Source organism: Ursus americanus, chromosome 27 (genome assembly GCF_024610735.1).
Source record: "Ursus americanus isolate L20-20 chromosome 27, mUrsAme1.1.p, whole genome shotgun sequence".
NCBI lineage: Eukaryota > Metazoa > Chordata > Mammalia > Carnivora > Ursidae > Ursus > Ursus americanus.
In genome coordinates this window covers 8,044,877-8,058,758 of record NC_142153.1, presented here as the reverse complement: position 1 = coordinate 8,058,758, position 13,882 = coordinate 8,044,877, and the positions used below count along the sequence as shown (strand labels likewise).

General features: G+C 36.2%; 1 long non-coding RNA gene across 1 annotated transcript; it reads left to right on the top strand.

The window, feature by feature from the left end:
* Nucleotides 1-340: 340 nt before the first annotated feature.
* LOC148107608 (uncharacterized) lies at nucleotides 341-12,675 on the top strand. Its single transcript, XR_015721943.1, has 3 exons — nucleotides 341-497; nucleotides 3,916-3,966; nucleotides 12,541-12,675. It is a non-coding gene; the product is annotated as an uncharacterized LOC148107608 (long non-coding RNA).
* The last annotated feature ends 1,207 nt before the right edge of the window (nucleotides 12,676-13,882 follow it).

Here is a 13,882-nt window from a genome sequence, read left to right as displayed (position 1 = left end):
ATAGTTTAAGTAGCAGTTCATAAAAGGGAATATCATAGAAAAATAGAATATAACACATAAAGATTAAATATACATATAATGATTATAAATTTATATTAATTATATATCGAGTTGACAAATATATAATGTTCTTTGGGGTATAGTCACAGAATATTGGAACATTTTTAATTTTTTAGATTTTAAAAAATTTTTGTTTATTTTTTGAAAACTTTTTAAAACATAAGTTTATTCTATGACTGTATTATTTGAATCACAAATTTTTACATTTCAAGTTAAACTAATAAGCTTTGAATATCATTTTTGATGAATTTAAAATGTACTTTCATGTTTTCAGCTAAAGGTGAAAGCTTTCTTAGAAAACGATATGCTGCTCCTCAAAAAAATGGCCTCTTGATCAGTTTCTACATTTTTCTACCCATCCTTATTTTAACTGCCATCATCGCTCTTAAATGGGATAAAATAAGATTTTGGAACAGAGAGGGAACAATAAGTGGAGAGTAAGTAAATTTATTATTTTTAAAATTAATATTAAAATCCAATTGATGAAGAACTAAAATGTAATTCAGAATATTGTAAGCAGGACTTAACAGTGATGAGTTTGGATCTTGGATGAATTGGGTTACTATTTAGAAATATTGAGTCTTGATATATACTATTTTTTTTCAGATTTCATGTAGAAGTTATCTTTCTTGTTCTTATACGTCCAGAAATAACTGAAATTAATTAGTAAATTCACAGTGCCTTTCAAACTGAAAGCCATGCTGGGTGCAATTGCATCAGCAGGCTCTGTCTACCACCTAAGCAACCTCATTTTTTTTTTTTTTTTTGCATTCACATTCAGTTGTACTATGGAGATTAATAGAGATAAGGAAACAAATTTTGTGAATAGAATATGTAGAAGGTGAGAAAAATGTTAAAAAAAAAAACCCTCATATGATACAAAGGGAGAATACAGATAGGACAATGCCCATTTTACACTTAATTAACATTGCTCATATGTTTCTAAAATTAGAATTAAGCTACTTAAAATGGGCACCACAAAAAGTCTAGTTATCATCTGTCTCCATAGATAGTTACAAAATTTTATTTTCTTGTGATGAGGACTTTTAAAATCTATTGTCTTAGCAAGTTTCAAATATGCAGTGTTTTAGTATTAATTATACTGACCATGTTATACATTAAATACTCATTACTTAATTGTTTTATAACTGGAAGTTTGTATCTTTGACCTCCTTCATTAATTTCACTCACCCCACAACCCCACCTCTGGTAACCATCAACTTATTCTCTGTATCTATGAGCTTATTTTTGTTTTAAAAAAATTTAGAGGGGTGCCTAAGTGGCTCATCAGTTGAGGGTCTGCCTTCTGCTCAGGTCATGATCCCAGGGTCCTGGGATCGAGCCCCACATTGGGCTCCCTGCTTGGCAGGGAGCCTGCTTCTCCCTCTGCCTGTTCCCCCCTGTTTGTGTTCTCCCTCTCTGTCAAATGAATAAATAAAATCTTAAAAAATATTAGATCCCACACATAAGTGAGATAATATGCTAGTTGTCTTTCTTTATCTAACTCATTTCACTTAGATACAGCTTTTTTTTTTTTTTTTACCATATCACCATACAAGTCACAATTTTGCTTAGTCAGGGATATTTAGGGAAAAGAGAATGTGGAAGTAAGGATAAATAAATGGCTCTCATTTTCTATGCTAAAGGAAAATCTCTCTGTTTCTCACTTGTGCAAATAAAGATAACGTAATGAAATAAAGCTTCCATCAAAAAAACTCTCAAGAACGTGGACTTAAGAGGAACATACCTCAACATAAAAAAGACCATATCTGAAAAACCCATAGCTAACATCATACTTAAAGATGTTTCTCTCAAAGAGAAAACTCTTCCTTGCAGATCAGGAACAAGACAAGGATGTCTACTCTTGCCACTCTTTTCAACATAGTAATGAAAGTCTTAGCCATAGCAATTAGGAAACAGAAAGAAATAAAAATTGGTAAGGAAGAAGTAAAACTGTCACTATTTGTAGATGACAGGATAGTTTGCATAGGAAAATGTAAAGACTCCACTGTTAGAACTAATAAATGAATTCAGCATGTTGAAATATACAAAATTAATACACGGAAATCAGTTGTGGTTCTATACACTCCCAATGAAGTATCAGAGAAGTCAAGAAAACTATTCCATATACAATTGGAACAAAAAGAATAAAATACCTAGGAATAAACTTAACCAATGAAGCAAGAGACCTTTACTCAGAAAACGATAAGACATTGATGAAAGAAATTGAAGATGACACAAATGGAAAGATACTTCATGCTCAGGGATTGGAAGAATTAATATTGTTAATATTAATTATATTGTTAGTATCCATACTACCTAAAACTGTCTACAGATTAAATATAATCTCCCTCAAACTACCAGTGGCATTTTTTGCAGAACTAGAACAAATAATCCTAAAGTTTTTATAGAACCACAAAAGACCCCAAAGAGTCACAGCAATCTTGAAAAAGAACAAAGCTAGAGGTATCCAAGATTTCAAGATATAAGTACAAAGTTGTAGTAATCAAAAGAGTATGGTCCTGGCACCAAAATAGACACATCAATCAATGGAAGAGACCCAGAAATGGACCCAAAACTATATGGTCAATTAATTTGTGACAAAGGAGGCAAGAACATGCAATGAGAAAAAGACAGTCGCTTCAATAAATGATGCTGGGGAAACTGGACAGCTACATGCAAATAAAATAAAATAAATAAAATATAATATAAAATAAAATAAATAAAATAAAACGACCACTTCTTTACACCATACACAAAAATAAATTCAAAATGGATGAAAGACCTAAATGTGAGACCTGAAACAATAAAAATCCTACAAGAAAACACAGGCAGTAATTTCTTTGACATTGGTGGTAGAAACATTTTTCTAGATATGTCTCCTCAGACAAAAGAGATAAAAGCAAAAATAAAATATTAGGACTACACCAAAATAAACTTATGCATAGTGAAGTAAGCCATGAAGAAAACAAAAAGGAAATCTGCATGTGAGAAGAGATTTGCAAATGTTATGTTAGATAAGGGGTTAATATCTAAAGTATATAAAGAATTTATACAATTCAACACCAAAAACCCCCATAAATAATCTGATTTAAATTTGGGCAAGGGACCTGAATAGACATTTTTCCAAAGAAGATATACAAATAGGAAACAGACACGTGAAAAGATGCTCAACATCACTAATCATTAGGGAAATGCAACTCAAAACCACAGTGAGATATGAACTTACACCTGTCATAATGGCTAGAATCCAAAAAACAAGAAATAACAAGTGTTGGCAAAGATGTGAAGGAAAATGAAACAAAACAAAAATTTTGTGCACTGGTGGTGGGAATGTAAATTGGTGCAGCTATTGTGGAAAACAGTATGGAGGTTTCTCAACAATTTTTAAAATGCCTGGAGAGTATTATGCTAAATGAAATAAGTCAGACTGAGACAGACAAAAACCATATGATTCCATTTATGAATGGAAAAAATAATGAATAAACACTCAGAAAGCAGAATCAGATCTATAAATGTAGAGAACAAATTGCTGGTTGTCAGAGGGGAGTGTGGTGGAGGGTTAGGTAAAATGGATGAAAAGGAGAGGAAGATGTAGGTTTCTAGTAATGAAATGAATAAGACGAGGCAATAAAAGGTACAGCATAGAGAATACAGCGAATGGCATTGTAATAGTGCTATAATTGAACACGTGGTAGGTACACTTGTGGTGAATATAGCATAATGCATAAGCTTGTCAAATAATTAAGCTGTATACCTAAAACTAGTATAACATTGTGCATCAACTATACACAAAACAAAAAATAAAATTACAATGTTTTCTAACTCTAAAGTAATGCCATTTCTTTTTTACAGATTTGTATCAGAAGACGGCAGTAGTAACAGCAACCAGTCATCAAGTTAAAGGTAAATTGAGGAATCAAAATGAAAATGATATAATTCATAAAGTAGTTTAAAAATTTTAACAATACCTTAGTGTAAAAATGCTATTATTCCATATTCCATCATCTTGATTCCTATTTATCAATATCATATACTAAGACAAAGAGTAAAACAAAGAATTTGATAATTTTGTTTTACATTAATTTACAAATATTTAATGTTAGCTAAAATTAGCCAGAGATTTATTAACCAACAGAAAAATTATGATAAGAAATGACTTTAAAGAGATTCTAAATACGTTCCTAAAGTATTTATGAACAATCGTGCATCCTGCTTCCACATTTAAGTTTCTAATTTGGTAGATTTACACAGATTAAACTCACAACATTTAATTTCTTCCTCACTAAGCCTCCATGGTTATGGTTATCCTTATTTTTGAAATGAGGCAACAGACATAAAAAACTTAAAAAATTATCTGTGTGTACAAAATTTTACTAAGTCTTGGAACTGGAATTTCATTTAAAACAAACACATTCCAGGGTTTAACTCTTTGTTGTTGTTTTGTTTTTTCTTTCTTTTTATTTAAATACAATTAGGCCACATATAGTACATCATTAGTTTCAGATGTAGTGTTCAATGATTCATCAGTTGAACATAACAGCCAGTGCTCATCACATCATGTACCTTCCTTAATGCTCAGTCCCCCATTACCCCACCCACCTCCCCTCCAGCAACCCTCCGTATGCTTCCATAGTTAAGAGTCTCTCGTGGTTTGTCTCTCTCTCTGATTTCTTCCCAGTCTTCCCTCCATTCCCTTATGATCCTCTGTGCTCTCTCTTATATTCCACATATGAGTGAAACCATATGATAATTTCTTTCTCTGATTGAGTTATTTCACTTAGCATAATTAAATACTTATCTGTAAAAATTCTGTGCTATAGCCTCTTCTCCCTCCTGGTCCCTAACTTCCTGCCCTTACTCCTCACCCCCAAAACTTTCCACATTGGCTCCCTCAATTCTCTCTCCTCAACGCCTGTTCTTTCTTTTTTTCTTTTTTCTTAAAATTTTTTATTATATTAGTCACCATCATTACTTTTTGATGTAGTGTTCCCTGATTCATTGTTTGCATATAACACCCAGTGCTCCATGCAATATGTGCCCTCCTTAATACCCATCACTGGCCTATACCAATCCTCCACTCCCCTCCCCTCTGAAGCCCAGTTTGTTTCCCAGAGTCCATAGTCTCTCGTGGTTCATTCCCCCTTCTGTTTACCCCCCCCTTAATTCCTCCCTTCCTTCTCCTACCAATCTTCCTGCTATTCCTTATGTTCCATAAATGAATGAAACCATAAGATAATTGTCTTTCTCTGCTTGGCTTATTTCACTTGACATAATCTCCTCCAGTCCCGTCCATGTTGCTGCAAATGTTGGGTAATTGTTCTTTCTGATGGCTGAGTAATATTCCATTGTATATATGGACCATATCTTCTTTCTCCATTCATTTGTTGAAGGGCATCTTGACTCCTTCTACAGTTTAGCTCTTGTGGACAATGCAGCTATGAACATTGGGGTGCATATGGCCCTTCTCTTCAAAACTTCTGTGTCTTTGGTGTAAATACCCAGTAATGCAATTGCTGGGTCATAGGGTAGCTCTATTTTTAACATTTTCAGGGACCTCCACTCTCTTTTCCAAAGTGGCTGAACCAACTCACATTCCCACCAACAGTGTAAGAGGGATCCCCTTTCTCCACATGCTCTCCAACATTTGTTGTTTCTTGCCTTGTCCATTTTTGCCATTCTAACTGGAGTAAGGTCGTATCTCAATGTGGTTTTGATTTGAATATTCCCTGATGGCTAATGATTTTGAACATTTTTTCATGTGTCTGTTAGCCATTTATATGTAATCATTGGAAAAGTGTCTGTTCATATCTTCTGCCCATTTTTTTGATTTGATTATTTGTTTCTCATGTATTGAGTTTGAGAAGTTCTTTATAGATCTTGGATACCAGCCTTTAATCTGTAGTTTCATTTGCAAATATTTTCTCCCATTCCGCGGGTTGCCTCTTTGTTTTGATGACTGTTTCCTTCTCTGTGCAGAAACTTTTGATCTTGATGGAATCCCAAAAGTTCGTTTTTTCTTTTGTTTCTCTTGCCTTTGGAGACATGTCATGAAAGAAGTTGCTGTGGCCGACCGATGTCGAAGAGGTTACAGCCTATGTTCTCCTGTATGATTTTCATGGATTCCTGTCTCACATAGAGGTCTCATCCACTTCGAGTTTATTTTTGTGTATGGTGTGAGAGAGAGGTCAAGATTGATTCTTTTGTATATAGCTGTCCCATTTTCCCAGCACCATTTAAAGAAGAGACTGTCTTTTCCCACTGGATGTTTTTTCCTGCTTTGTCAAAGATTAGTTGCCCAAAGAGCCGAGGGTCCATTTCTGGGTTCTTGATTCTGTTTCATTTGACTACGTGTCTGTTTTTGTGCCAACACCATGTTGTCTTGGTGATCAGAGCTTTGTAGTATAGCTTGAAATCAGGCAACGTGATACCCCCAGCTTTGGTTTTCTTTTTCAACATGTACTTGGCAATTTGGGGTCTTTTATGGTTCCACACAAATTTCAGGATTGTTCTACTCTTTGAAAAATGTCATCGTTATTTTGATTGGGATGGCGTTGAAAGTGTAGATTGCTCTGGGTAGCATAGACATTTTAAATATGCTTGTTCCTCCGATCCATGAGCATGGAATGTTTTTCCATCTTTTAGTGTCTTCTTCAATGTCTTTCATCAGTGTTCTGTAGTTTCTAGAGTATAGACCCTTTACCTCTCTGGTTAAGTTTATTCCGAGATATCTTATGATTTTTGTTGCTATTGTAAATAGTATCTATACCCTAATTTCTTTTTCTTCAGTATCGTTGATCATGTATAGAAATACAACTGATTTCTGAGCATTGATTTTATATCCAGTCACATTACTGAATTGTTCTATGAGTTCTAGTAATTTGCGGTGGAGTCTTTTGGGTTTTCCATATAAAGTACCATGTCATCTGCGGAGAGAGAGCGTTTGACTTCTTCTTTGCCAGTTTGAATACATTTATTCTTTTTTGTTTTCTGATTGATGTTTCTAGGACTTCTAATACTTTGTTGAACAATAATGGTGACAGTGGGCATCCTTGTCATGTTCCCTATCATAAGAATGATATTTGCTGTAGGCTTTTCATAGATGGTTTTTTTTTTTTTAGATTTTATTTATTTATTTGACAGAGAGACAGCCAGCAAGAGAGGGAACACAGCATGGTAGTGGGAGAGGAAGAAGCAGGCTCCCAGTGGAGGAGCCCGATGTGGGACTCGATCCCGGAATGGTGGGATCACGCCCTGAGCTGAAGGCAGACCCTTAACGACTACGCTACCCAGGTGTCCCCATAGATGGTTTTTTTTAAATTGAGGAATGTTCCCTTTATCCCTACACTGAAGAGTTTTATTCAGGAAAGGATGCTGTATTTTGTCAAATGCTTTTTCTGCATCAATTGAAAGGATCATATAGTTCTTGTCTCTTCTCATATGAATGGGATCTATCACACTGATCGATTTGCAAATGTTGAACCACCCTTGCATCCCAGGGAAGAATCCCACTTGGTCAGGATGGATAATCCTTTTAATGTACTATTGGATCCTATTAGCTAGGATCTTGTTGAGAATTCTGGTGTCCATATTCATCAGGGATATCGGTCTGTAATTCTCCTTTTTGATGGGTTCTTTGCCTGGGTTGGGGATCAAGGTACTACTGGCCTCATAGAATGAGTTTGGTAGTTGTCCTTCTGTTTCTATTTTTTGAAACAGCTTCAGGAGAATAGGTATTATTTCTTCTTTGAATGTTTGGTAGAATTCCCCAGGGAATCCATCAGGCCCTGGAGTCTTATTTTTTGGGAGGTTTTTGATCACTGCTCCAAACTCTTCATAATTCATCAGTCTGTTTAAATAATCAATTTCTTCCTGTTTCAGTCTTGGTAGTTTATAGGTTTCCAGGAAGGCATCCTTTCTTCCAGGTTGTTTAATTTATTGGCATAAAGCTGTTGATAAAAGTTTCTAATGATCCTTCCTATTTCATTGGTGTCAGTCATTATCTCTGTCCTTTCATTCATAATTTTATTAATTTGGGTCCTTTCTCTATTCTTTTGAATAAGTCTGGCCAGTGGCTTATGGATCTTATTTATTCTTTCAAAGAACCAGCTTCTAGTTCTGTTGATCTGTTCTACTGTGCTCCTGGTTTCTAATTCATTAAATCTGTGCTCTAATCTTGATCACCTGCCTTCTCGTGCGTGCGTTAGTTCTGTTCTTCTGTTCCAGCTCCAGCTTCTTGAGGTGAGAATATAAAAACTGCATTTTAGATTTCTCTATTCTTTTGAGTGAGGCTTGGATGGCTATGTGTTTTCCCCTTAGGACTGCCTTTGCAGTGTCCCATAGGTTTTAGACTGATGTGTTTTCATTTTCATTAGTTTCCATAAATTGATTTTGTTCTTCTTTAATTCCCTGGTTTACCCAATCATTCCTAAGCAGGATGGTTCTTAGTTTCCAAGTGCTTGAGCTTCTTCCAAATTTTTCCTTGTGATTGAGTTCCAGTTTCAAAGCATTGTGGTCTGAGAATATGCAGGGAATAATCTCAGTCTTTTGGTATCTTTGGAGACCTGTTTTGTGACCCAGTATGTGGTCTATTCTGAAGAAAGTTCCATGTGCATTCAAAAAGAATGAATACTCTGTTTTCTGGGCTGTAGAGTTCTATATATATCTATGAGGTCCATCTGGTCCAGTATGTCATTTAAAGCTCTTGTTTCATTGTTGATTTTCTGCTTAGGTGATCTGTCTATTGCTGAGAGTGGAGTGTTTAGGTTCCCTACTATTATTATATTATTATCTATATGTCTCTTTATTCTGGGTGAGAGTTGGCTTGTGTATCTAGCTCCTCCCCTGTCGGGGGCATAGATATTTATACTTGTTAGATCCTCTTGTTGGATACACCCTTGAGGAATAATATAGTGTCCTCCTGTATCTCTAACTACAGTCTTTAGCTTAAAATCTAATCTGTCTGGTATGAGAATTGCTACCCCAGCTTTCTTTTGAAGTCCGTTGGCATGAAAAATGGTTCTTTATCCCTTCACTTTCAGTCTGGATGTATCTTTAGGTTCAAAATGAGTCTCTTTAAGCAGCATATGGATGGGTCATGTCTTTTTATCCAATCTGCAACCCTGTGGCATTATGGGACCATTTAGGCCATTCACATTGAGAGTGATTATTGAGAGGTATAATTTAATGATGTCATGCTGCCTTGAAGTTTCTGTAGATTATAAATTTCTGTTGTGTATCACTCTTGGGTTTTTTAACTTTTAGAGAACCCCGCTTAATATTTCTTGTAGGGCTAGCTTGGTGGTCACATAGTCTTTCAGTTTCTGCCGGTTCTTGTCTCTCCATCCATTCTGAATGACACCCTTGCTGGATAAAGAATCCTTGGCTGCATGTTCTTCTCACTTAGTGCTCTGAATATGTCTTGCCAGTTTTTTCTGGCTTGCCAGGTCTTTGTAGACAGTGCTGATGTTATTCAGATGTTCCTCCCTCTATAGGTGAGGATTCCCTTCCCCCTGGCCCATTTCAAGATTTTTTCCTTGGATCTAAGATCTATTATGTGACATGGTATTGGTCTGTTCTCACTGATCGTGGGAGGTGTCCTCTCTGCCTCTTGGACACGAATGATTGTTTCCTTAACCAGATTAGGGAAGTTCTCAGCTACGATTGTTCAAATATCTATCTAGACCTCTCTCTTTCTCCACCCCTCGGGGATACCAATGATTCTGACATTGGAACATTTCCTTGAGTCAGTAATCTCCCGTAATCACCATTCTTGAGATTGAATTTTTTTTCAGCCAAGTTCCCATTTTTTTCTTCTTTCTATCATTCCATCTGCCAATTCACTAATTCATCCTTCCTCCTCTTTTACCCTGGCTATCAGAGCATCCAGTTTAGACTGCATTTGATCCGTAGCATTCTTAATTTCTGCCAGATTCACTCTCATTTCCACCCAGGGTTGAACTCTTAAGAACTTCACAATTTTGACTCATATAGCCTGATATATACATAGTGATGGAAAATGGAATTTGCATTTATTGAGGATCTAGTAGATGCAAGGCAAAATGATAAATGTGCTCCAGGTTAGAAAGAAAATTCTCTATTCTAAATTCTAATAGAAAATTCTAATAGAAAATTCTAAATTCTCTATTCTAAAAGGGGATAAAGTTGGCATTTGTATATATTCAGAATAGATAACCATAAATTGTCTGTATATGTACATATATACATTCATGTACCTATATATTCAAATTTATAAGTCATATACATAAAGAAATCCTAATATTTGACACATTTCACCTATCACTGGCAGTGAGTGGAAAAACTAAGAATTCAACCATGAGTGAAATCAAGAGTTCATCCAGTTACTAATTTGCCATTCCTCCATACTTTACATCGATGGAGAGTTAAGTCAATGGATCTCTGTTTACCATCTGCCACCGAAGAAAACATTTCTAAATACTACCATTAATGTCAAATGGTCTTATTTGTCAGTATGTGTAAATGGGAGAGTTGGTGGTGAGGAAGGAACTAGATAGAGATTTTGAATATGATTGAGTGAGTGAGCCCTATTCAGCAAGGGATATGTAAACAAAGAGCTGGAGGAGGTGCAAGTATTTCCCCAGTTGAGATATTTGAAAGGAGGTACTTGACTTCCCAGGGTCAACTCATGGGAAGCTTTTATTTAAATGTAAAGGATACAGTGCAGCAAAGAGAGTGCAGGCAAGCAATGTGCACCACAGAGACACCTCATGCACAAGGCCTCAAGGTTCCTTATTTTAAATTTTAAACAGCCCATTACAGATCCCACTGCCATTGTCTTGGCAAAAAGTGAAACCAGGCAACCAGGTTTTCCCAGAGATAAAGATAGAGCTTTTCCATTCCAACTGTAAATCAATCTGTCTGATACAGGTGTAGAGCTGGCAGAGGTATCCACGCTTATATCTAGGCAACGGCTTTCCAAGCGCTTGGATGGTCCCATGAAAAAATGAGTCAGGAATGTTTGATGAATAAAAGTGATGTCAGTTTAGCTGGAGTAGAGTTAGCAAGAGGGCTGTGGTAGTGAGTAGGTCAGACAGTAAAACTCCTGTAGGCTGTGGGAAGTCTTGGGGGCCATCTGTGTTTTGTTCTCAGTAAAAGGGGGAAATCTCTGAAGAATTCATTTCAAGCATATGACTTCTACTTGAAAAGGCTGATTTGTTAAAAAAATTAAATAAAATAAAAAGCTGTTTTGTTGAAAATAGTCTGTATAATGGCAAGAGTAGAAGTGGAGAAACCAGCTAGCAGAGAAACTACTGCAATAATCTAGGAGGAAAGGGACGGTACCTGCCACCAGGGTAGTAAAGATGGTTTTAGAAGTAAATTTTGAAGGTGCCCAACAGAATGGATTGATAGTTTGAATATAAAGTGTAAGAAAAAGTGCTTAAATAATGTTTACTGATAAAGCAGTAAGATAATCAAGGTTAAATGTAAACCCAGACTTGTTTTCAAATTTGTGCTCTTAATACATTTTAAAATTTACATTAAAATTTATGAGCATTGTGATAGAAAATCTACACAGGTAATGGAGAGCCGAAAGGTCTTGTATGTCGTGAAAAGTAGTTTGTTTTCTCATCTGTGAGAAAGTATGTGTCATATAAAGTATTTTTAAAGTGGTAAGGAAAAGATTCAGCATGACATGGTTTTTTGTTTTTTGTTTTTAATTCTTAAATTTTTATTGGGATAAAGTAGGGAAAAAGTCAGTCAAACTCAGTAAGAACAACAGGCTAGTGAGACAGCTATGAGACTACGGAATACACAGAAATGCAGGATGAGGCAGGATTAAGTAAGAGGAAAAGAACAAGAAAGTTTTGGGAGATATAACAGAGGTAGACTCAATTGAAGGGGTGACTGGATGGCTGTATTTGAGTTAGAATACAAGAGAAGTACAAAGACTTAACCATTTCTGATACAATGGATGATGACACCTTTTACTAATGACATATTTTTTATCTGGGTCAGGACCAGCTTGTGTTGGAGTGATGACATGGAGGGGGTGAAGAATGAGTTTGGTTTTGAACATGTGTATGTATGTGGACACCTGTTGGATATGTACAGAGGTCTTCTGGAAATACTCTTCTTCTAAAGATAAAAATAGACAAGTTAATAGTTATTATTTATTTCTTCACATATTTGTATTGTTCTTTCCCTCTGTTTCCTTGCTGGTGATTTTCTTTCACCCACGTGAATTGTTGAAACTGTGTAAATGAAATGTGTGTGCATACCACTTTATAATATTGTCCTTTACTGGGAATTCACAGACAATTAACAAAAAGGAAAGCTGGGTTTAAGAATTTCATGGAGCACAGGCATAGACTGTGACACTATAAGCAGTGTTCTATAAGCTAATTACTTGCTACAGCAGTAGTTGCACGGTAAAATTAGGAGCTTTTATTAATGATTAAAATTTAACATTTCTTTTTTTCTCTATTTGTTTTACAACAGTGACTAAACGATGTCAAAAATCCATAGGTTGGAGAAAGACTGTTACCAAGACATTCACCATTAACTGACCTGTTTCAAGAATGAAAAAACAAAACTCTGCTAGACTCTCCTTTTGTTATGGCTTAAGGCTTTCAATTTCACAAACAAAATTAAATCCTGAGAGTGAAATATATAGGCCCGTGTCTATTGATTCTTCTACCTGCTGTGATCCTTTATGGGGAAAAGCAACATTGCCTCTTTTGAACCAAGGAAACTGGTTCAAAACATCCCAAGCTGTAAGCATTCCATTGTTCACTGCTGATGCCCACCCTCAGATGCCCAGGGCCATGCTAACTGCTCCCTTTGCAGGAAAAGACACCCACAGGTCACACCTTTCCAGTAGCTCATGGTTCTGTCCTCTATCCATTCCAGGCTTTGGGATATTGAGAGGAAGTGTTGCTAGGTAAGGTCAGCCCCAGAACCCTCAGGTAGTCACTAACATGATTCTATGTTCAGGAATTGCTTGAACTGAGTTCCTGGTCATAGATAACTGTTGTGTCTCCAGGTGATACTTCCTTGGCCTCGGGTAAACTGAGATCTAGGATATATCTTTGTCCTTTGGTGAACCCAGACTTGTTAGTCCTTTTTCACAGAGCTGAACTTTTCTGGGTAAGAATTTCTTGCCCCAGTGCCTGCCTCCCTATCTCCCTGTTACTGAGATGAGTGCACTTCTGCATCCCTCAAGGCATTGTGGGATAAGGGAACCATCAACCTAGCTGGAGTCTAATGAGAACCTACAGAGTCTCCATCAATAAACAAAGATTCTTTGCTCCTGATTCAGGGGTGGGAGTACCTCACCACAGAAACCAAGAGATTCCTTTTCCAAATGTCCATCAACTGATGAATGGATAAATATTGTATGGATAGTGATCTATGCACAATGAATATGACTCAGCCATAAAAAAGAATGAAATCCTGACACCTCTACAAATTGGGTGAACCTTTGAAATCATTGTGCTAAGTGAATAAAGCCAGTCATAAAACCCATATGTTATTTGTTGGTATAAAATATCCAGAACAGGTGCATCTATAGAGACAAAGTTTAGAGATTGTGTAGGGCTGGGTTGTTTAGGAGGGGGCTAAGGAGCCAGGGATGAGGGGTGGTGATAGCACACATCTGTGAATATATGAAAAATCCTAAAATCATTCATCTATACACTTTAGTGGGTGAATTGTGTGAAAAAAATACACTATCAGGATGATTCTACCATACCTCACCCTCATTGCCGCTAACTTATTTTAGGTCATTATGATCACTGGCCTGCCTCATTTAATAAGAATTTCTGAGAATGCCAGTGTACTA